This window comes from Pipistrellus kuhlii, unplaced genomic scaffold, assembly GCF_014108245.1.
Source record: "Pipistrellus kuhlii isolate mPipKuh1 unplaced genomic scaffold, mPipKuh1.p scaffold_m20_p_4, whole genome shotgun sequence".
NCBI lineage: Eukaryota > Metazoa > Chordata > Mammalia > Chiroptera > Vespertilionidae > Pipistrellus > Pipistrellus kuhlii.
In genome coordinates, this window is record NW_023425540.1 from 59,710,294 (window position 1) to 59,733,817 (window position 23,524).

At 34.4% G+C, this 23,524-nt stretch overlaps 1 protein-coding gene across 4 annotated transcripts in view; it reads left to right on the forward strand.

Annotated features, from left to right (window-relative positions):
• Nucleotides 1-23,524, forward strand: part of KCNN2 (potassium calcium-activated channel subfamily N member 2) — a 328,634-nt gene that overhangs the window by 72,341 nt on the left and 232,769 nt on the right. For all 4 annotated transcript variants that reach the window (XM_045571849.1, XM_036410125.2, XM_036410127.2 and 1 more), the window contains exon 2: nt 15,066-15,151. The gene's annotated coding sequence lies outside the window, so the exon portion shown is untranslated. The remainder of the gene's footprint in view (nt 1-15,065; nt 15,152-23,524) is intronic.

The following is a 23,524-nucleotide window of genomic DNA, read 5'->3' on the forward strand; positions in this document are numbered from 1 at the left end:
GGGGGGTGGGGGAGGGGGGCGTGGGTCCCTTAGCCTGGCCTGTGGGGATCCGGCTGAAACCGGCTTTCTGACATCCCCCAGGGGTCCCAGAGTGTGAGAGGGCACTTTGCAAAGTTGCTGTCATACAGGGTGTGGAGTGCAAACACAAGTGTGCAGTGAACCAGATTCAGGGCCACAGGGCCCCAGCAACACCATAACCCACTGCTGAAGGTGGAATCGTGTGGCCCCGCAAGGAATCAGGCTCCCTCCTCTCTGGTTTGGGGTGCGTCACCCAGAACTGTCGCTGCCAAGTCACTGAAGCTCGGCAGCTCTTGCATTGAGCATCTGTCCCCTGGTGGTCAGTGTTTATCATAGTGACCGGTCAGACAGTTGGACACTTAGCATATTAGCCATATATATGTTATTGATTTAGCATAGAGAATATAGTCACAGTTGTTTTTATTTTTTATTTATTTATTTATTTATTTATTTATTTATTTTTATTTTAAGATAGGGTGAAGCATTATTATTTTTTTATTTTATTTATATAATATATATATATATATATTATTGATTTTTCATAGAGAGGAAGAGAGAGGGATAGAGAGTTAGAAACATCGATGAGAGAGAATCATCGATTAGCTGCCTCTTGCACACCCCTTACTGGGGATGTGCCCGCAACCAAGGTACATGCCCTTGACCTGGATCAAACCCGGGACCTTTCAGTCCGCAGGCCGACACTCTATCTACTGAGCCAAACTGGTCCTGGCCACAGTTGTTTTTGAATGATTCTGTGAGTTTGATGCTTTTGTTTGCCAGCTACACATACATCCAGATGTGAGTGATCAGAAGAATGAGTTACCCTGTTGCATAGAATAAATGTTATTCACTTTTTATTGAACAGAATGTGATAGTTGAAAATGAACATAAAGTATTTATAAACACACTAAATAAGAAATTTAAAGCTTTGCATTTTTAAAAGCCTAAAAGGGTGACAGTAGAATGGTCTGTATGTAGGCAGGGGCCACCTGGACACTCTGGGCAGTCTTCGCTGAAGTAGAGAGAGGGTTAGTCTGCCCAAATGTGCATGTATAATGGTAATAATAATAAAAAACTCTTTTTAAATGTATTCTCTTTCAACAGTTTGGTTAGCATTTGTATCAAATTAGAATTTTTGAAAAATATTACACTAAAAAACTATTATACTTGTCAGCTATGGTTAATGTCAAAAAATTAAAATCCATCTTAATAAATTTGACACAAATCCTTTGAAGAGATTGCCAAACAAAATAGAAAAGGCAAGTTGCTACTAAAAGGCATGATTTATTATTTAATGGTAAAGAGGTTTCAAAGAGTTTGCTATAAATTATAAATATAGAGCAAGATCTTTATGAAAAAAAAGTAGTAATGTGAATGTATTTTCTCATTATGATGGAAACATGAATCATTAAATCATGATAAAATTAGATCATTATAAGACTAAAATTAATACAAAAGAGTATAGAATTAGAACTCTCATGTTACTTTGGTTATTTTAAATTACCATTTTTTACTTTTTGCTTTTCATAGATGATGAAAACCTTTGCACTATATTTCTTAGTGTTTTTGTAATTAATTTTGAAATATAACTGCTACATGATGAAAGAGAAACAAGTAAGTATTCTTTCTACATTAAAAATTAGCTTCACACACTTGATTTTATTAAAGAGGCTAAAACTTATATGTACTCTTTTCCTCCCTTTAGTTTAACCTGCTGTTAGGCACACAGCTATTATACCTTAAATCAGGCGTCTTCAAACTACAATCCGCTGGCCACATGCGGCCCGCAGAGGAGTCTGATCTGGCCCGCCAGGTTTTTTGGGCAGTGAGCGCAGCCGAGGTGTTACAGTAGGAATTAGTAGTTCATATAGTCCGGCCCTCCAGCTCTCTGAGGGACCGTGATCTGGCCCCCACTTTAAAAAGTTTGAGGACCCCTGCAAATGCTATGTAGTTATCTGGATGCTATATTTGAACCATGATATGGCATGAGTAAAAAAACAAAAACAAAAACAGAAAATATTATATTTAAGGGATTTTTTAAAAACCAGTTAAAAAAAGAATAAGCTTTATTTTAAAAATTAAAAAAAAACATTAATATATATCAAGAAAGAAATGAAGTTAATGCTTTATATTTCCCTGAAGAAATTAAATAAATGTTCAATGGTAATTGCTAGAATTCTTCCCCTACCCTCCTCTTTGTATACATAAATGAGGCAGACAAGTGGAAAATGGTCAAGAGTGTTAAACAAAGAGATACACATATAGAGTAAAATCTCCTCATAAATATCTATCACTTGAATTTACAGTTTGAGCTTGAAACCTAAGATGGGGAAAATCTAGTCAGAAAACTCTCTCAGAACATTTAGCTACAGAGCTACACCTTTCAATTATTTAAGTTTCCACATTTACTATGTCATCAAATGGGCCTTTTGGAGGTAACATGTACCAACATTGTATTGCACAAATCTCAATTGTACAATTTTAAATGAAGTCACCTTATTCGTTCTCTTAATTGCATCTTTAGATAAGAAGTTTTAACTTGATGTAACATAATTTATGATAGTTTTCTTTTATAATTACTGTTTTTTATATCTTAAGAAATTTGTCTATTCCTAGTTCAAGATGATATTCTTTTATATTTTCCCTAAAGTCTTTATAGATTTTATTTTTTCATGTAAGTCTACTACCTACCATGAATTAATATTTTGTATGGTATAAGGTAGGGGTCAAAAAAATTTTTTTTTTATACTACATCCAGTTGTTTCTATATCTTTTATTAAGAGGATTTTGCTTTGGTACTTTTGTTGAAAATCAATTTACTGTGTAAGTCTGCATCTATTTCGGTATTTTCTTTTATCATATATTTTGTGAATACCCAACTTCTTGATTATTAATGCTTTATAGAAAGTCTTGAATTTGGACCATATAATTCCTCTATTTTTGTTTTTCTTTTTAAGGTTATTAAAATTTTTATATCCTTTGCATGTTTATATCTATTTTGAATAAGCTAGTTAATTTCTATAAAATGTGTCTGCAAGGATATTGATTTGAAGGAATAGAATTACTAGATCTACCAATCCATGCACATTATGTATTTCTTCATTTACTGGGTTTCTTTCATTTTTTAAACAATATGTAGAGGCATTCATGACTTTGTCAAATTTATTTTTAAGCATTTTGTTTTCATGTTATTGTAAATTGAATGGATTTTAATTTCATTTTCTAATTGTCTATTGCTACCACATAAAATAAGTTATTGTAGATTGACTTTATATCCTCTGACTTTCCCACATTGACTCCTTGGTTTTATGTTTTTTGTAGATTTCTTAGGATTACTTTTGTATATGAACATGTCACATGAAAATAAAAGCAATTTTATTTCTCCAATTATCTTTATGTAGACATGATGTTAAAACTGCATTATTACAATGAAGTAACAGAAGAAATTGTGTAAAAAACTCTTTTAAAAAATTACATTTATGGGGTAGCATTGGCTAAAATTAAATGTCAGGTGTACAGCTTTATGATACAATATCTATATATTCCATTGTATGTTCCCTATTCAAAGTCTAGTCTCCTTTTGTCATGTCACTAGATATTTGACACCCTTTATCCTCTTGATCCTCTCTCTACCCTTTACCCCTCTGGTAACCACCATACTGTTATCTGTATCTATGAGTTTGTTCACTTGTTTTTTGTTTTATATGCCAAATATAAGTAAAATCATATGATTCTTATCTTTTTTTATCTGGCTTATTTCACTTAACATGATACTTTCATGATCCACCCATGTTGTTGCCCATGCAATATTTCATCTTTATTATTGCTGAGTAGTACTCCATTATATGGATATAAGTTTATCCATTCTCTTACTATTTCGGTATTTTCTTTTGAAAATGACACCTTGGCCATTTCTAGTTTTTGGTTCTATTAACAAACTTGTTATGAATGCTTTCATGCAAGTCTTTTTTGGACATCTTTTCTCATGGCTAGATACCTAGTATTGAAATTGCTTAGCCATAGAGTAGACATACACTTGGCTTCTATTTTTAGTAAAAATCGTTTCTCAGGAGCAGCTAACATTTCCAAAGGGGTTGCATTATTTGCAAGAAAGTGTCAGGCAATCTACTTCCTTGCCAACATTTGGTTTTGTGAGTCTTTAATTTTAGTCATTCTACTATATAGGTTGTGTGTGTGTGTGTGTGTGTGTGTGTGTGTGTGTGTGTGTGTGTGTTTGTGTCTGTGTGTCTAAGTAAACAAATGATAGATAGATGATAGATAGATAGGTAGATAGATAGATAGATAGATAGATAGATAGATCATAGATAGTCTGAGCCCAAAAGCAAAAAAGGGAAGATTCCAAATACAAAAATTAATGCAAAGCCAGGGAGATGCCCTTGTATTAAAATTGGAAATCCATAAAGGATACTCATATTGGTCTGGAACCTACTATAAAACTTTATGACAATAACTTTAAAAGCATAAATGAAATGCACAATTCATTTGAAAACTATAAGTGCTAAAAACTGACTTAAGAAATAAACTCTAAGCAATAAAGATTTTTGAACTGGCTGCCCTTCCTCCCCCCTATCAGACTCAGGTGGTATTACAGATTATATTAAACAATCCTTTGAGAGAGATGATTTTTATTTTGTGCAAACGCTTATAGAAAAAGAGGCTGAAATTACCCAACCGTTTATATAGCCAGTATAACCTTAATACTGAACTTGATAGAATAAGGCAATAAAATCACAAGACAATCTCTATAACAACATTGATGCAGAAGTTCCAAATATAACGTTGGTATACCCAACATTAGAAATGTTTAAGATAAAATATATCATCATAAATTAGGTTTTGTATTGGGTAGGCTGAAGTGATTTAACATTAGAATGATCTATACATGTGGTGAGGTGTTTTTTTAAAAAAAAATATTCATGTCTATTAATTTTATACTTAATGGCCTATAAGATGCTCTGGATGAGAGACAATTTTTTAAATTAATTACCTTATAGTGTATAATAAGCACATCACCTCTCCATCTTCTTTCACCTCACGCCTGGTTTAATTCAAAAAGAGCCAAATGGACAAACCTCTCTGACCTGAGCACTTTGTCTTGAGGGATGAAGAACAGTGGATTCCTTCCTTTTACACGTAGAAGATAGTCACATTCCTTTCCTTATGAAAAAAAAATTAGTCACTTGAGAGGGGATGCAAAGGATCACGATTCTCAGTTTAAACCTTTTGGAATGTAAGAGTGCCTTTCTGAGGGCCAGATCAATGGCTGATATTTCTGGCTTTTAAGATACAGGTAGAGATGATTTCAAGATCTGGCATTCATATCACTTGAAATGTAAATACCTAGGAAAATAGTCTTTCTGAAACCTTGGGGACTAAACTTAGGGTCTTAGTTGAGGCTGTAACCATTTGACAAACTTGATGCTTTCCTGTCAGAACAATTAATAGATGAATGGCTACAGACTTATTTTTCATAGAAAAAAAGGATAATTCTGGCATCAATTTAAACCATGTATGCACAGAACATTCAGGAGACCACACAAATAAATTAACACTAATAAAAAATTCAGCAAGATTTTTGAAGGCAAGATCCCTATATAAAACTTGGCAGAATTCCTATGCAGTAAAACATTTTAAAATATTTGTAAACTAAAATGTTATTCACAATAGTCAAAAACTAGGAATTAGGCATAATTCTTATAGAAAATATAAATTCATCATGTGAAAAATTATAATATTTAACTAAAAAATAAAAGAATACTCAGGAAAGGGGGAATGCAGCCTGTTCCTGGAGGTCAGTCTCAGTATTGTGAAATCTCAGTTCTCCTAACTCTGTGAACTCACTGCATTTCTAACTCAAATCCCCAGGGAATTTTTAATGAATATTCCAAAATATCATGTAAATGAATGATGATCCAAGGAAGAAAATTTTGCTCTAACAAAAATTAAGAGGTAATATAAACTTAGGGTTCTCCAGAGAAACAGAAGCAATAGTAGATAAATGTAAAAAACAAAAAAGAGAAAAATCTAAGAAACAATTAAAAAAAATGTTTATTATTGAAAGTATTATACATGTTCCCCCTTTTTTCCCTATTGACCCCCACCTAGCCCACCCCTGTCCTCTGCCCCAGGCCTTCACCACACTACTGTTTGTGTGTTATGTGTATATATGCATACAAGTTCTTTGATTGATCTCAGAGACAAAATTTAATGCGAAGTCAGGCAGGTGCCTGTGTACTAACGTTAGAAGTCCACAGAGGATAATCATATTGGTCTTAGAACTTACTGTAAAACTTTAAGGAAATAAGTTGAAAGCATAAATGAAATAGAACACACACACACACACACACACACACACACACACACACACACATGCTAGTGGCCTGATGCACGAATGAAGATTATGAAGATTCATACAAGAATGGGCCTTCATTCCCCTGGCTGCCAGCACTGCCTTTGCTCTGGCCAGAGCAACCTTTCTGCTTTCCCACACTGCCAAAAGGCTCCCAGTAGCTGGGGTGGTGCTGAACGACTGCATCTTTGCGCAAGTGTCTGGCTCCATCACCAGTCACTAGGGCCTGCACATGCAAATTAACCCACCATATTTGTTGGGTTAACTTGCATACTCACTCTTGATTGGCTGGTGGGTGTTGTGAAGGTATGGTCAATTAGCATGTTACTATTTTATTTTATTTTTATTTTTTTAAATGTATTTTATTGATTTTTTTTGCAGAGAGGAAAAGAGAGACATAGAGAGTTAGAAATATTGATCAGAGAGAATCATCGATCAGCTGCCTCTTGCACACTACCTACTGGGGATGTGCCTGCAACTAAAGTACATGCCCTTGACCAGAATCGAACCTGGGACCTTTCAGTCCGCAGGCCAACGCTCTATCCACTGAGCCAAACCGGTTTCAGCGTGTTACTTTTTTATTAGTGTGTGTGTGTCTGTGTGTAATGCTGAAGTAGGGGGGGAGGAGATAAAGATTTATTATAATGAATACAATGAATTAGCTCACAAAATAATAATGGAGGCTGAGAATCCCAAGATCTTTAGTTAACAAGCTGGAGACCAGGAGAGTCAGTGCATATTTCCATTCTGTATCTGAAGGCCTGAGAAACAGGAGGGCTGACAGAATAAGTTCCTTGCTGAGCGCAGAAGACCAACAGCCCAGCTTATGTAGTCAGGCAGAAATTGTTCTTTCTTATTCAGTCTTTTTCTTCTACCTAGGACTTCAATTGATGGAACAAGGCCCATACACTTTAGGAAAGGCAACCTGCTGTATTCGATTTACTGATCCACATGTTAATCCTGTTAATCCTGTCCAAAAATACTCTCACAGACACATTGTCTGGGCACCTCGTGGCCCAGTCAAATTGACACACAAAATTATAACAATGACAACATAAAATTAACTATTACAATAACTAACTTCAAATTTTACTTACTACATACCAAAACAAAAGCTTAAAACTTAAAAAAAAATGTGCAAGATAATCTTTATGAAAACATGGTGGGTGAGAAATTTTCTAAGCCAAAATGCAAATAAAAAATATTGATATTTTGCATCAAAATATAAAATACCTATAGCCACTCTTTCTTAAAAGTTTAGCAGGAGCCTATTCCCTGCCACATATTACTAATCACTTTTAACACTATTAACTCACTAATCCTCACAAAAGAAGGTGTACATGCCTTATGACTCAGGATTCTGCTTCTAGGAAGATTAGAGAAATTCCTGCATATTTTCACTGCTGCTCTGCTTATAATAACCTCAAATTGAAAACAACCTAAATATACCATTGGGAATTAAACTGATGAATAGATACATAAGTAGGATCATATTTGTGTAATTGAAGTATTTAAGATTAATAAACTTGAATGGCCAGTGTTGCACAGTGGTTAAGCATCTACCTATGAATCAGGAGATCACAGTTTGATTCCTGGTCAGGGCACATGCCTGGCTTGCGGGTTCCATGCCCAATGTGGGGCATAAAGGAGGAAGGCCAGTCAATGATTCTCATCACTGATGTTTCTATCTCTCTTTCCCTTCCTCTCTGAAATCAATAAAAATTTATTTTTAAAAATTTAAAAGTGTGAAATGTAAGTGCAGTGTTGCACAGAGATCTCTAGAAATTATTCATCTTGCTTAACTGAAACTTATGCCCATTGATTAGTAACTCCTCACTTCCCCTTCCCCCAGCTCTTAACAGCCACTATTCCTCTCTTTGTTTCCATAAATCTGACTACATTTAGATGCCTCATCATGTGGAATTAATGTAGTAGTGAGTCATGTCTTTTATGACTTGGTTATTTCAGTTAGCATAATGTCCTTCAGGTTCATCCATATTATTGATTTTTGCATAATTTCCATCTTTTTCAGGGCTGAGAATATTCCATTGTATGCATATACCACTTTTCCTTATCCATCCGGTGTTTACTTTTAGGTCAGCAAACAGTTTTGGCTCCTTCTCATGTCACCCAGCTCTTGAAATACCTCTCTTCCATGACTAACTGCATTTTCTTTCTTTTTTTCCCCTCTTTTTTTTTTTAATTAAATTATTATCTGTGTACATATCTTACCATTGCCCTGCCCCCACTCCCATACTAACTGCATTTTCTGAGACTCTACAATAAGCTCAGCTCAGTATCTGGGTCATCAAATCTTCAGAAGAGGGAACTGGGCTTGTTTTGCTCAATCCTGTCCTCAGGTTTGCTTTCACATTGCTGGGAAATTGTCTCTGGGCAAACAGAACCAGGTTATGTGGAGAACACATCATTAGTACTGAGACACTCACACAGTACCAGCATTTTCTCTGTTTCCTCTTGCCTCAAAGTCATCAACTCTCCCACTCCCCAGAGTGAGAACCCAAGCCTTCATCAATATTTTCCAGCATAACAAGACAATCTTCTGCATTAGTGCTGTTCAGATTCCTCTCTTAATAGCCTCTCCTTAGCTGATTCTAAACTAAAGCTGTAACCAAGGAAATTTCTTCAAAAATATGTGAATTTTCGGGGGGCAGTGGTATGTGGGGTGTCTTTGTTTTGTCTGCAGTGAAAAATAAATACACTTTTTTTTTTTTTTTTTTTGCTGGGGAGGAGGGGGAGGTTGTACCTAAATGTTGAAAACCTAGCATTCTCTTTAGCAAACAGTCTCTCTGCCTCAGGACTGCTGCTGTCCTGGTATTTAAACTCTAGAAACACAGAAAACACAGAAATGAAAAAGGTATCTTCTTTTTAGGAATTATCACAGCATGAAAATTTGTGTGATTTTTACTTAGAATTTTTATTTATTGGTTGAATTGAAAGAGATAAAAGGAGAGGAAGAGGGAGAGGGGGAGGGAGAGGGAGAAAGAGAAAGATTTGTTATGCATTCATTGGTAGATTCTTGATTCTTGTATGTGCCCTGACTGGGGATGAAATTCATAACTATTGCTTATCAGAATGATTTTCTAACTAACTGAGCTACCAAGGTATGGCCATGAGTTTTTTCACTTCAATATTTTTTTTAAAAACTTTATTGAGATGTAGCTAACTTGCAGTACAATTCAGCCGTTCAATGTGTAAAATTCAATGTTTTTTAGTAAGCCCATTGGGTTTTGCAGTCATCACTTCCATATAATTTAGAGCATGTTGACCCATTTAGGAACTGCTAAACTGCTTACCAAAGTGACTGCATCATTCTACACTCCGACCAGCATGAAAGATCCAGTTTCTCCACAGTTTCACCAATCCTTAAAGTCAGCTCTCTCTTTTATCATAGCCATCCTAGTGAAATGAAGTAGTATCTCATTGTGGTTTTCAATTACATTTGGAATTTTGCTTAATCCCTTTATTAATTCTACTAATGTTTTAATCTATTCCTTAGGATATTGTATATACAAGATCATGTCATGTATGAATAGAGATGGTCTCATTTCTTCCTTTTCAACCTACATGTCTTTTACTTTATTTTGCTGCCTAATTACTATGACCAGAACCTCTACTACAATGTTGAATAGAAATGGTAAGAACAGACATTTTTATATTGTTTCTGGGTTGTGGCCTACTTGCCTTATTTTGCACTATTAAATAACCTATAAAAATAGATAGTGTGAATTAAAAGAAATGAGCCTTGATCACTGCAGGTGATATAGAAGAACAAAATAATAGAATCATCCCAAAATGAACCAGTGGGGACTTAATTTAAATCTGAATTAAGGGAAATAAATATAACTCAAGGGTAATCTCTATTTAAAAAACAATATATCTTTATCAATATTTACACCTAATTTAATCTGTCCATATCCTAACTGCTCAGCAGTATATCATAAGCCATAAGTGATGATACTTACAGGCTTTTAAAAATTATCTAAATCATCCCTTTTCAAAAGTATCTGCTTTCTACTATAATTAGAAAGGGGAGGGTGTATAAAGGAGTTTTAATCATTTGTCCCTTGCAAAACTTTCTGCTAGTGCTTTGTCCACTGAATATGACACTTGGTTCTAGAAAAACAAAAGTAATATTTAAGGTGTTATAGTGATTGTACACTGAAAGATGATGTTATTGCCCCCATAGGCAGAAAAAAAATTCCATGAACCATTTATTTTTTATATTTTATTTTTTAATCTTATTATGTATTGGTTTTGGTTATACTGTTTAGTGGTCAGACAATCACATATTTCCCATAGTGTTCTCTTTGATATGTCCATTACCCCAATTGGCACCATTCATAGTTATCACAATATTATCAACTACATTTCAGATAACCAAAATTAATGGATAGATATTAGTGTAATAACAGGTTGATAAGCATTAAATATGTATATTTACCTGTAGTAGTAAGACTGAATGATTGTTATCAGCTCATATCTCTTGTCTTAGCCTAAATAATAATAGTCCCCTTTATCCTCAAAACTTCTCTTAGTAAGTTCATAAATGCCCTCGAGTTATGGGAGGTAGTAGTGTGTGCAAAGGAAGAGGAAGCTGACACATGCGAGGACAGATACCAACAGCACACTGGCGCAGAAGAGGTGGGGGATTCCTCCCAGCATTTGCAGCTTCTTCCTGTGCTCATCACTGAGTTCCTTTGCACATTGGGAATCCCCATAGGGGTCAAATGCTTGCTTTCAAAGAATGAGTAATGAGAATGGATTTTTGGTACCGAGGCAGCAGTTGTAATTTAGACAAGGCAAAGCTGCAACCTGAGTGCCTTTCAACCCTCCAACAGTTGAAAATAAAAACTTTCTGGAAAGGAAGATTTTAAAAGCAACTTCAATGTTGATTCAAAGGAGTAATTCCTTAGTCATCGACAACTAACTTCTATGTTACAGCCACATGGTTTTGGTAACAAGAAGCAGATGGTATCTATCATCAGCTCCAAGTGAATAATTAGACACGACCTCTCTTATTATTTGCAGTGGAGATCCGAGGAAAGCTTTACTTATCACCTTCACATAACCAAGGGCATAGGAAGTGGGAGAGATGTTTTAGTTTGATGACAGTTTATTTTGCCAATAAAACAACTTGGGCATATTTAATGAGATATTTTCATTTTTCAAAAGGACAGAGTTCAGTTTGTCTTTGTATTGTGTAGGAAGCCATCACGATAGCAATCATTAAAATTTTATTTCTATTGGAATATAGACTTGTCAGCTATAACCAGGGTCTAGTTTGAGGATAGGAACTCTAATCGCTTTTCATCTTCTATACTACAGTGAATAAAAAGAAAATTTCTAGAGGGTAATTTTGAAGTGGAAAATGTACTTTATATTCAGCTTGGAGGCAGAAGCTAGATAAAGAATTGTAAAAAGAAAGAGTTACTTTCCTTGATTGAGAAGCATATTCCTTATGCTCAGTTACTCTAAACCCTTTCCAGTATGATTATGAAACTCTGAGGCCAGGAAGAGCTGGACCCAGGACTTGAAAAATAGTCAAGTGTAGTCATAGTTAAATCAATAATCTGATTAGAACTCAAGACACAAAATTATTACAGATCAGACTTCCCTTTGCATTCTGTCTTTGAGCCACTTTCCCCTCACATCAAAATTTCCACCCAGTATTTCTGCACTGGCCAGCTCCTGTACCCTGTGCCTCTGGTAAGAGGTAAAATGGGGAGGATGGACTGTTATCTCATTATCAACTGACAATCACCTGTAGCCTTCACATTTTAGAAACTTTTTGCACTTTTATGTTTTACAGGTTGTAAATTTGCCTTGAAAAATTTCTGTTCGGGCCAAAATTCTTGAGCAGTTTTTATTTCCTAAAATTAAACTAAGAAATTAACAAGTTTAGTGCTCTACTACCTAGAATAAGAGGCATTTTTATTAACTGACCTGCTATCCAAGTTATACTCTGGGACAAATGTAGTATTTAATTCTTTTTCTTTTAAATTGAGGTATAATTGACATATAACATTAGTTTAAGATATATATATATATAATGATTCAATATTGGTTATTTTAAATTCTAATATACAACTCAGTTATTTTATTGAAAAGAACATTAAGTTTGATTTGATGATGTTACTTCAACTGGGATTCTACTCTCTGGCTATGGTTTTCAAATGTTCTTGATTTAGTGACTCATTGTTTTTTCACCAATAACTACATTTCTTTCATCAGTTTTACATTCTATACCAAGAAAAACTAAATAATTTGAAATTTCAACATGTGAAAAAAATGAAAACCAGAAAGTAACTTGTTTTCTCAGTTTTGGTTTAAGAAAGCAGACTACTTTTTAACAAATGTTACTAGAACAACTAGTATTGGTTTGAGCTAACATATAAGATAATTGACTATTAGTACGGGGCTCTGTAATACATGACAATTATGGATTCTCAATTGATTTAATTCAGTTTTGAACACTTAAGAAAACTTAGGTTACTGGATCTCAATGTTCCTAAAATCGGTATATCTACACGTCCTAGGACAGAAGATCTCAAAATGTGGTCTTAGACCATTGAATTAGAATCATCTGAGGTCCCAGAAGGGGGTATGCAGGAGTCAGCCAATTGATGATTCTCTCTCATCATTGGTGTTTCTATCTCTTTTCCTCTCCCTTCCTCTCTCCAAAATCTATAAAAAATATTTAAAAAATATTCACAGACCTAAATCTAAAATGCAAAATTAATAATTCCTAGAAGGTAACACAGGAGAAAAGTTAGATGATCTTGAAATTGGCTATGACTTTTTAGATATAACACCAAAAGCATAATCCATAAAGAAAAAGATAAGTTGAACTTCAATATCATTAAAATTTCTGCCCTGCAAAAATTTCTTCTTTACACTGTCAAGAGAATGAAAAAATAAGCCACAGACTGGGAGAATATATTTTCAAAAGATGTCTGATAAATGACTATTATCCAAAATATACAAAGAATTCTTAAAACATAGAAATAAGAAAATACCAACCTGATTTAAAAATGGGCTAAAGACCATAATAGATATCTTGCCAAAGATGTACAAGTGATAAATAAGCATGTGAAAAGATGCTTCATATCGTATGTCATCAGGAAAATGCAAATTAAAACAATAATAAGATACCATTACAAACCTATGTGAATAGCCAAAATCCAGAACACTGACACCACCAAAAACTGGAGAGGATGTAAAATGAGGGACTCTTACTTATGGCTGGTTGGAATGCAAAATAGTACAGTTCCTATGGAAGACTACTAACCTTATAAACCTATAAAATGTTTTTGAGCACCTCTTGGTTTAATAAATAGTACAGTAAAAATGTATATTTAAAACTTTAAAATATGATTGTTCTTTTAAAAAATATATGTTATTGATTTTAGAGAGAAGGGGAGGAGAGAAAGAGAAACGTGCTCCTGCATGCCCCTACTGGGGGTGAAGCAAATAACTTGGGCATGTGCCCTGACTGGGAATCAAACCATCAAGCTTTTGGTACATGGGACGATGCTCAACTAACTGAGCCACACTGGCCAGCGAGGGCTAAAATACTACTGTTATAACGGTATTAGACAAAATATTTAAAAATACAAGTTTAAAATATCTAGATGTTATATCACTATGGCAAAAGGGGAGAGGAGAAAATTTTTGCTTACGAAGATGAACACAAAACAATGAAAGATGGTCAATAAACTCAGTACGTGGGTAAACTATCATTTGAAGAAATACAAATACTAAGGCAATCTTTCAAAACAGATTTTAAAATAAGTATTTTTTGAAATCCTCAGAAATCAAAGAATGAGTATCATTCCTAAAACAAGAGAAAGAAATCATGCCATACAAACAAACAGATGTTTTCCAGAACAAGGAAAATGAAAAGAACCAATTAGAAATCCCATCACTGAAAACTATAGTTATTTTTTATTTAATAGATGGACATAACTAAGGAGATGATTAATAAATTAGAAGACCCCAAACAAAATACTAAGAGGGTTTTTTTTTTTAAAAAAATGAACTTACACCTGTTCAGGAAATAGATTGAAAAGTTCCAACATATGCCTAATTTGTGTTCTAAAAATAAAAATTACAACAATGGGAAAGAGGCTAGATTTGAAGAAATGAGAAAGTGTCTCCTGAATCCAAGAAAGAAATTGATCCTCTCACAGATAGTGACCAAAGTGGTGAATATGAGAAGTAAAAATTCTATATACAGTATGATGACACCACCACCCTATATGACACTTTTTTTGTGAAATTAAAACAGTGCCCTCTGATGATGCTGTCCTTTAATTTCATGACTTGAGTGAGTGCCCTTTAGCCTAGCTTTCAGCCCCAACTTGTTCCCTTAGCCATATTCCTTTGAATGGAGCAAGAATTTCAGAAATGTACATAGTGTGTACAAGTAAAAAATGAGAGAATAAAATTAGGATTTGTTTTACAGACTTTCTCACAAAGCAGCAACAATTACACTGAGATTATTCCACCCCTCGTGTTAATACTAAAAGCCAATAGAACAAAATCTTTAAATGTTGAGGGAAAAGGAATCATAACTGGAGGCTTTACCGGTATACAAGACTATAGTATCATTCAAGAGTAAGTACAAACGAAGTCTAATGGAATTTATTTCTTACAGATTCTTGCTGAGAGAACTATGAAAGGATGGACTCCAAAAAATGGAAAAGTGAATCTAAGGAATGGAGTGGGATATAAGCAATAGTGGTGAGTAAAAATAGTAGTAAAATATGTGCATTTAATTAAAACCTAATAGATACTTTTTACGTTTGATCATGGTGATTTTGTTGAAAAAGTTGATCAAGTTAGATCACCTTGTGTTATTTCCATTGGACTCCCCTTTCTATGGTTTCAAGTATTTTCAATGTAGGAACTCACTCTTGTTTAGCAATTAACTGCTCTGCCTCTCAGTAGCTGACCATCATTATATTAAGAAGAGATAAACAGTTGGAATTTCAATGACATAAGAAAAAGAACCACAGAAAGTCACTTTTTATTTGTCTTAGTAATCCCTGGGAAGTCTCACCTTTTGCTTAGAAAAGTGACTACCATGTAAAAGATGCTGAAAAAGTAGTTTTCAAGTTAATAAATATATTCTTAATTAAATTTTAAGAATATTTTTGATGAGAGACAGTATTTTGGTGGGAATTATAGAATCATATAATTGATTTCTTCTTACCAGAAGACAATGATAAAAATGCAGCTGGCTAAAAACGTGTTACAATGTCTATATTTAAAGAACATATAGCAATCTTCAAAGAACAATTTTTGAAGAGGCAGTTTTCTGTGGAGTATTTTTCCTTAAATAAATTAATCTTAGATTTAAAAAGTTATTTGGTTTTCTTTGGACAACAACAACAAAAGGTTGTTGTTTGGAAAACAAACATTTTTAAAGATAAAATTTTTGGTGAAATTTTCTTTCAGAATATGTCACACTGTCATTTTTATATGGAAGAGAGAGACATAAGCTTTTCACCTAGACTTGCTCAGCATAGGAGCAATTTTTACGTTGAAGCTGCATGGCTACCCTCGTGTTAATTTTGGACCTTCTCAAACAATGGCCTGGCCAGCTCCAACCTTGTGGTAAAATTAACATCTTTGTAGAATAATGGTAATTTTCCTACACTTTTGCTCCATATGCAGCTTGCTAGTCAGTAGTTGCGTATATTTACAGTATTGGTGCGAATTGTCAAATTGCTTTTGTTAATTCTGTGATTACCTTAGAAAGACATGGCTTTTGTCCACATTCTCCCTGCTGTCAAGTGTGAGTGAGACATTAACGTTAAAAGCCAGACTTTTCATGAAACAGGTGGTCCTGGTCTCAAAATATCTATCTACTTGGTACTTGTTGGCAAGTCAACTATGAAAATGTCTAGGTTTTATATGTGGGTGTTTTTTTTTTTTTTTAATCTGAGGTTATTGATTATTAAAACTGGTGATGTGGCTACCTACTTAGAGTGAGTGGCCATAGGCAGGACATTTGGATTCAGATATTTAGTTACTTAGAGCAGCAGGACAAATGCCAGGGCTCACAATCCATATTGGGGTATTTTCTGCTTTCCTGCCTTCTGTCTTCCCATGAAAATCCATTAGCATCTACTGATTTACAAAAATAAATAAATAAATAAAACATAAATCTAGTAAATATCCAATAGTTTCTCCTATCTTTTGCTACATATTTAAAAGAAGATGTATACTTTGGATTAAAAGCTAAAGAAACGTAAATACATAGACACAATTATGCTTTAAGTAATAGCATTCATTGTTTGACATTAACACTTTCCCAGGCTTGGTAACTATGATTAATCTACTGGAATGAAATGATTTACAAAGAGATAATAGTGGGAACTCTGGAGCTGTGGGACTTCAGAAAAACTTGTTTGAGAAAAACCTCAAGGAAATACAATTATTTACCCCTTAAAAATCAACTTGAATGAACTGCTTTAAAATTATGAGGAAGAGGGGATCCATTCCGTTTTCCTTTATCCATATTTTTAAATGTTTCAGTAAAATATATCAATAGTGTAGAGTACATTGCATATGTAATAAAATTAATAGTCATTTTGACGGACAGAAGTCACACTGGGTACTGAAAGATAGCCGTGATCAGGAGGGAAGTGTATTACTCAGACTTTGTTTAGGATATGGAAACCACAGCAATTTTAACAGGAGTTAGCATAATGAGTTGTCAGCCAGGAAGTCAAAATCTATAAAGGGAGAAGTAAGGTTTCACAGAACATCCCTAGGGCTAAATAAAGGGAAGGGTTTAGGATTAGTAAAACTGTAGAAGCTTGAATGAGGGGCTCAGTGCTTGGGACTCCGGTTTCTGGGGATCTGCATTGGTGCTTCAGGAAGGCCACAAAGGTGCTGTGTGGGACTGGGAGCCAAACCTTTGAGGAGGTGGCACCAGTTGGCTTCACGGGGGTCCTGTGAGGGGCCATGGTGATGTTGGTTCTGCCGGTACTGGAAAAATGTCTAACTGGAATTAACTGCACCACTGGAACAGTCAGCAAAAAGAACTGAAACCAGGACCAGGAAATAACCTAGTAGCAAAGTGCATCTTCTATCTCTTCTTGTCTACCCTCTCCCAAGTACACCCCTTGGTAGAACCTAAAAATGATCTAACTAGCAAAACACTGCTTTGCAAGTTCCAGCTTCAGAACCACAAAAACAGTGAAGAAAGAAGAGTAGATTTGGAGTTAAGAGACGATAGTTGAAATATCAAGCACAAGAAAAAGAAAAACAAAAACTGACTTGGCTTGCTTGCCTTTTATATGTTTATTTCATGAAGCTTATATTCAATATTTTGGATTTCATATTTTTAGGTAAAAGTAACCAATTTTCAAAAAAAAACCACCAAACATTATTGCTGAATTAGCTCAATGAGAAGGAAGAGAAAGTCATTGAATAAAGATAGTTGAACAAATACTTGTGCTTCCCCAAATCTCCTAAAATGGCTGAAACAGTATTTTTAAAAATAACCCTGATTATAAAACAATAATAATTCATGGCAGAAAGGAAGGACATGAGGTCAAAAGAAAGCGCATGAATTTGAATTCATTCAGAACGACACTGTAGAAAAGGCAGAACACAAACAGAAGGAGCACACCACTGCAGACCTGGGAGTGATTCTCAGAGCTGCAGCCTCAGGGTCCGTGAATGCAAGAAGCGGGTGAGGCGTCTGAAACATGGGGATCTGTAGTAGTGTAATTCCTTTCTGAGGAGAAAAACCGGTCTCCAGTGGTGCTGAGCAGGGAGCAATAGCAGTTCGCTGTCATGATAAAGTGATGACTGTATGTAGCTGTGAGACCAGAGAGGTAGTCCCTTGTGTGGCTAGTGGCCTCCAGGAGGAGCATGGAGCTGCAAACAAACTCACCCACAAAGCTCCCAAGGGAGCTATAAGAGAAAGGAGGATCCATCTCAAGAGTCAGACATTGACTCTGGATCATCAGAGAATCAAGGATCGCATACAGAAATCTATCTCTTTCAGAGAGTCAGCACATTCACCAAAGAGGTGATTTGACACCTGAAAATTTAGTTAATTGAATAAAGAAAAATAGTGAGTGAAGCTATAATTGATATTAAAGAGATGATGTCTATTTTAAAAAGCCATTATTGGAAGAAAAATAGATATATTGGTAATTATAAATCACTAGAGGCCCAGTGCACAAAATTTGGGCATGGGGGTAGGCAGTCCCTCAGCCCAGGCTGCACCGTCATGCAATCCAGGACTCCTCAGGGGATGTCTGACTGCCACCCCCTCGCAATCTGGGACCACTGGCTCCTAAACGCTCACCTGCCTGCCTGATTGCCCCTAATCACTCTGCCTGCCTGCCTCATTGCCCTTAACTGCTCACCTGCCTGCTCACCTGATCTCCCCTAACCACCTCTGCCTTGGCCCCAGCTGCTGCAGCTTCATCTGGTAGGTCATCTGGAATGATGTCTGGAAGGTTGTTCATCTGTCCAGTCTAATTAGCTTATTATGGTTTTATTATTATAGATTGGTAATTTAAAAATAATCTTAATTATAAAATAACTCATGACATAAAGAAAGCAGATGGGGAAAAAGAAAGCAGATGCATCTGATTCATGCATTAACATGGATTAACAACAATACTTATACCAATTTAAATATCTCAGTAGAAATTTTAGTATCTCATTAGTTAGCTTAATGGCAGAGTAGATGCAGATAAAGACTGAATTTAAAAAGTCAAGGGTTTCTTCAATACAGGAAACAAAAGACAGATATTAAAAATGGCTCTTGTGAAAAATTTCTTAAAAACTATGTTATATGGAAGATGGGTCCAGAATGTGCAATATAACTAACTGTCTTATGAGTATTCCAAGCACATAGAACAAAGAGGGTGAAATGGAAGAAGTAATCAAATAAATTATTTGGAAAACATTTCAAAGTGAAGTAAACATGAATTCAAAGGATCCACCAAGTGGCCAGTGGATTAAACAATAAAAGGCATCTGTCTTTTGTCATCACTGTTAAATCCATAACATATAAAACAGTGCTTGGCTCATAGTAGGTGCTCGATTAGTATTTATTGAATGAATGAAGCTAAATATAAAATAGTAAGTTTTGAGAACACCATGGATTAAAAAAAAACGGGGGCGGGGGAAAGACAGAAATGAGAATTAGGTTTGCATTAGACTTAACATAGGAGATACTAAGTGGGACAAAATTTCACATTCTGAGGGATATTTATTTTGAACCTAATATCTTATAGCCAGTCACATGAACATTTAAGGGTGAGTATAAAATAAGACATTGACAAATATTCTAAGACTCATAAATACAATAATCTACAGACCCACTGTAAAATAAGTATTTAAACTTGTGCTCTGGCAAGATAAAAATGATTGAAGAAATTATTGTGAGCAAGTAAATAAATAAAGCGGGTAATGAAGTCCATATAATTATGCTTCATTAAGTCATAAGCCCTGGCCAGGTAGCTCAGTTGATACAAGCATCTTCCTAATATGCCAAGGGTACAGGTTTGATCCCAGGTCAGGGCACATACAAGAATCAATCAATGAATGCATAAATAAGTGGAACAAATCTATATTTGCGCTCTCTTTGTCTCTCTCTCTCTCCCTTCCTCCTTCTCTTCTTTCTTTTTCTCTCCCTCCTCCTCCCTCTCATCCTCCTCCTTTTTCTCCTTCTCCTCCTCCTTCATTTCCACTCTCTCTAAAAACTCAATGAAAAGAATATCCTCAGATAAGGATTAACTAAAAATAAATACATAAAATTGAAAACTTAGTAACCCTTCTCAATTAGTAACCCCATGGACACCCTTCTCAATATGAGCCTCAAAAGAAAATAAAAAGCATTATCTATTAGATGAAGTATACAAAATATATATAAAAATTAGCATGTGGAACAAAAGAGAAAATCTTGAATATGGCATTTACCAAAATAACAAAATAAAACTAAGTTTGGTGACAGCATTTCACATTTTAAACAAATTTAGAAAGCAGTGTGCTTGGGATATATAATTTTAAAGTATCTATCCGTCTTTTAAATAAAGTCATGCTGTTGTATTCTGCTTCTGGGGGAAAAATGCAGTAACTATTAATAATTGGAAATAGTTGGAATTTTTTCAGAACAAAGGCCAAATAGCGGTATAATGTCTGAAATTTAAAGTTCAGTCATTTTTTTATGTGGTTCCATTTCTGGTATGTAAATGGAACTTTCTGAGTCAGAAAGGTCTTGAAAAGTGTATGTTCGTCATTTTCACCCCATGCTTTTATTTTATTATGGTTCAGAAAGTGGAGAATATTGTCAATCATTACAAGAAAATAGATTAAATTTGGATTAATATGATTTAGACTTTATAATATGGCTTTCTCTTTTTACACATAAAATTTGTCATTTACTTTTTTTTTTGTCTTGTGGTTTTGTTTTTACTTTCAAAAAGGAAACACAATAACAGCAATAAATGATCAATTTTATGGAATATTTCCTAGAGCCTCTAATATTTAAAAAGAACATTAGAATGAGTTCTTTCTGAATATAAATATAAAAGTAGTTCAGTTAAATTAATTTGATTTCCTTCATTTTGAAAATAATTACATTAATTAATAGAAAAAGTGAAACTTCAAAACTATATGATTATCCTAGAATTGAAAACAAATTTACTTATCCTTTTTTAGAACTTCTGATGAGGATTTTTTCATTTATATTACTCAATGTTCATTTTCAAAAAGATTCATGTGATAATAATTTTTTTAAAAATAATTTTGAGCCCTGGAAAATATGAACCACTAGTTTGTTGTCTTTTATTATCTAGTAACATTTATACAATTGCTTTTTGCTTTCTTATGTCTAGGAGCTTTCAAGTTTCCTTAGTATTCAAATAGAACAATTATAGCACTGTTGGCATAGTTACCTCCTCCTTCTTCATAAAAATCTCTTCCTTTTATCTTAATGTTAACCACTTTATAGACCCTTGTGTTTTATATGTACATTCCTGAAGTTCCTTCAAATATTGTACATTTATAAAAAGCTTTCTCTTTATAAATTATATTTGTCATTATTTGATTTAGGAGATGAATATAGGGGGAGCAATGGATATATATATATATATATATATATATATATATATATATATATAATAGCAAAAATAGCCTTGTTTTGTTCAGATTTAATTACTAGAAAAAGTCTAATTACTGCCAAAACCGGTTTGGCTCAGTGGATAGAACGTCGGCCTGCAGACTGAGTGGTCCCAGGTTCGATTCCAGTCAAGGGCATGTACCTGGGTTGCGGGCACATCCCTGGTGGGAGGTGTGCAGGAGGCAGCTGATCAATGATTCTTTCTCATCGATGTTTCTGGCTCTCTATCCCTCTCTTTTCCTCTCTGTGAAAAAATCAATAAAATACATACATTTTTTTTTTTTTAAAAAGTCTACTATTGTGGGTACTACTAAGAAAGATAGAAGCAATTGGACTTTTGAAACTTTGTGATAACTTGGGATGAAGGTACAGTGAAATAAGCCCCCATTCTGGAGCCAGGAAATGGGGTTGGGGGTGGGGGTAGTAGAGATTGAAAGAACACTGAGCTCTGGAAATGGACTTGAACTTGCAGTAGTTACTCCTCACAGCTGGAGCACACCTCACAAAATCTTGTCTGTTTTTGCTTGGATTGAATGTCAGATACCAAGTTGTTATAACAAACTAGAGGCCCTGTGCATGAAATTTGTACACTGTTGGGTCCCTAGCGGCTGCTGGCTATTGATGGGGTATTCCTTCGCTTCCCTAGGCTGCCTGCCTCCATCCCTTCCCCTGACTGGCCCTCCCCCCTGGTCAAACTCCTGGTCTCGGAGACAATTTGCATACTATGTTTTTATTATATAGGATAGACTTAAAATTGGAAAATGTCTCAAACACAATAGAAATTAAAGAGTTTGACTTAAAATAAGAGATTGCATTCATCTTGAGATGGATTCACAATTAGTTTTGTCCTTTAAATGTATTTATTTTTAAAGAAGAATTATGGGAGGTGAGTTTGAAGCTAAAGTAGGAGTCTTCATTTCTGATAAACATTGACAATGATAGACCAAAAGATACATGGTGGCATTATTTTAAAAGTTGCCCAGGGAAACTGTTCTATTTTCTGACATTTAGTTTCTTTATATGATGGTAGATGACATTGTGATCAGTTATGCAGATAATGACCACCATGGTCACATTTATTAGCCTTCTACTTCTAATATTTCTCTAACCAAGTGTAAATTAAGTTTGCCAGTTATGGTTTAAAAACTGTGACAGCCAATTAGAGAAAATTTAGGCTGAATTGGTTGGCTGAAATTTGTGTAATTAGGAAAGGTGAACCCTCCAGAGCCCTGTCTATCACTGGATGACTTAATCACATCTTATCTGGGATTCCATTAAATACTTTGCTTTTCTATTAAAAACTTATAGTTGGCATTAGGCTGTTACAGGTAGACAGATCTGTGGAATAATTGGACTTGAGGCCATTAACATATGAGTTGACAAAAATTAGTTTAAATGAATTGAATTCAATGTATTAAGTTCAGTTAAAAATTGCAATTTTAATCCATGAATTTCAATTTTATTATTATTATTATTATTATTATTATTATTATTATTATTTTTACTTTTAAGACTTGTACTGATATCCCCAAAATAAATAATATTGCAGAAACTATGGGAATCCCAATAACTATATTTCATGAAGAATCTGTGCTTTGGCCATACTTTTTATTGTATTTAGTTGAAATAAAACATGGCACAAAGAAATAAATTGTTTAATTAAATTCTAAATTAGTTTAATGAAAATATATAAAATTAATATTCTACCTTAAATCATGCAGTCTTTTCTTCTCTTTCTTTATAAATTATAAAAATTACATTTAAAAGAAAGCTAAATGATTACTGGTAACCATAAAAAAGCATTTCAAATTTGCACATTGCCTTTCAATCTGTCCATATGTATATCAGCCTTATAACATCCTAGTTACAGGAGGGCTTTTTATGTATTCATGTGATGCATAACTATATTCAAAATAGGAATATGTCAAAATAAATCAGTCTTAACTAAAAGTTTCTCC